This window comes from Callithrix jacchus, chromosome 6 (genome assembly GCF_049354715.1).
Source record: "Callithrix jacchus isolate 240 chromosome 6, calJac240_pri, whole genome shotgun sequence".
Lineage (NCBI taxonomy): Eukaryota > Metazoa > Chordata > Mammalia > Primates > Cebidae > Callithrix > Callithrix jacchus.
Genome location: NC_133507.1, coordinates 108,442,069 through 108,444,328, shown reverse-complemented (window position 1 = coordinate 108,444,328; position 2,260 = coordinate 108,442,069).

The following is a 2,260-nucleotide window of genomic DNA, read 5'->3' as shown; positions in this document are numbered from 1 at the left end:
GTACTGAAATGGTTGGGGGAAATGTCAGGAAAAAATTAGTGATGCTTGAGAAAAGTTGGGAAGAGCAGGACACAGCAACTTTTAAAAATTGACTTCACACTGACAACTCTAAGGTACGTGGAAAATTTTATAAACATATATGTAACTCAGTAAATTGCTATAAAGTTAACAGCTACTTTATATAACTACCTCCATAAACGGAAAGAGCATCACCAAAACTCCCAGTGGCCTCTGAGCACCACTTTACCCTCTTCATCCATGGAGGTTAACTAACTATGCCAGGTATAGAAAAATCTTTTTCGCTTTGTTTGTTAGCCTTACCATATTATGAATCATCCACAAATAAAACTATTTAGCTTTGCATGTTCTTTATTATTATATAAATTGAATCATACTGAGTATATTTATATATTTTTAGTTGATAATAGTCATATTTGAAAATATCATCTAATTATGATATATTTTATTTTTTAAAAATAATAAATATATTTATTAGCTCTGTTCAATGGCAAGGCTTAAAAATAACAACCAAGCCAGTAACAATCACACCTTGAGACAGATAAAAGAATATTCTACCTAAACAAACCAAAAGGCTTCTTAAAAAAATAAATGGCCAATCTCTGGTATAGAGCAAGAAATATACTAGGTAAGTTTGAAATGACTTGTTAAGTCTGAAAATGTGTCAAGGACTATGGAAAAAAAATATGCAGGTCTTAGAGATAAGAAGGAGCTTGTTAGTACAAGTAAACTCAGCAATTAATAAATGATAGATGCATTAGTGGATGAAGGAATGTATGTAAGGTCAGGCAGATGAATTGTTGAATTCATATATACTTAATTAAATGGCATTCAAATCTGCCTTTGACCTTGTTTATCTCATGCAAGTTTTAAGTTCGAGTTGAGGCTTTAAGGTCCAATTGAGCTTTTTCTTTGAATGACAGCTATCAACTCCATTTATGTAATTAGAGTGACAGACACATGAAAAATTGAAAATTAAAAAATAATAGGCCATACTTGTAAAACAAATTTACTAGAAAAAAAATACAAGTCCATCAAAAGGAGAGTAAAGAATATGAACAGACACTTCTCAAAAGAAGATATTTATGCAGCCAAAAAACATATGAAAAAAAGCTCATCATCACTGGTCATTAGAGAAATGCACATCAAATCTACATTGAGATAGCATCTCACGCCAGTTAGAATCGGGATCATTAAAAAGTAAGGAAACAACAGATGCTGGAGAGGATGTAGAGAAATAGGGAGTGTAAATTAGTTCAACCATTGTGGAAGACAATGTGGCGATTACCCAAGGATCTAGAACCAGAAATATCATTTGACCCAGCAATCCCAGTACAGGGTATGTACCCAAAGGATTATAAATCATTCTAAGATAAACACACATACACACATATGTTTATTGCAACACCATTCACAATAACAAAGACTTGGAACCAACCCAAATGGTCATCAATGATAGACTAGACAAAGAAAATGTGGCACAGATACACCATGGAATACTATGCAGCCATGAAAAAGGATGAGTTCATGTCCTTTTCAGGGACAGGGATAAAGCTGGAAACCATCATTCTCAGCAAACTGACAGGAGAAAAGAAAACCAAACACCACCGCATATTCTCACTCATAGTGGGTGTTGAACAATGAGAACACATGGACACAGGGAGGGGAACATCACACACTGAGGCCTGTCAGGGTGTTGGGGGCTAGAGGAGGGATAGCAGGGGGTGATAAGGGAGAGAGAACATTAGGAGAAATAGCTATGTAGATGACGGGGTGATGAATGCAGCAAACCACCATAGCAAATGTATAACTACGTAACAAACCAGCATGTTCTGCACATGTACTGCAGAACTTAAAGAATATATATATGTAAAATAAATAAATACATAATATATAAAATTGCAGAAGATAGCATGTTCTTAATATATCCTAATGGCTATTTGTAAACTTTTGGTCATTAGTTGTTTTGCTTCATAAACAATTATAATTTTTTATGTTTGATAATATAATTTCTTGGTGACAATTTTCAATGGCTCCACGTTACCCCCAGAATATAATTTAAGTTCCTTATATAGCCCTAATTCTCTGGTTTCTTCCTCCCTCTCCTGCTTCATCTTTCTCCTGTCTTTTCCTTCACTGGCAGCAATTTGAAAACACTTTGTTAGTTTCCTGGGTATGCTGTGCTATTTCTCTTTTGAATGGCTTTGCTGGGAACAGTGTCCCCTGCACTTAAGTGCTGCCC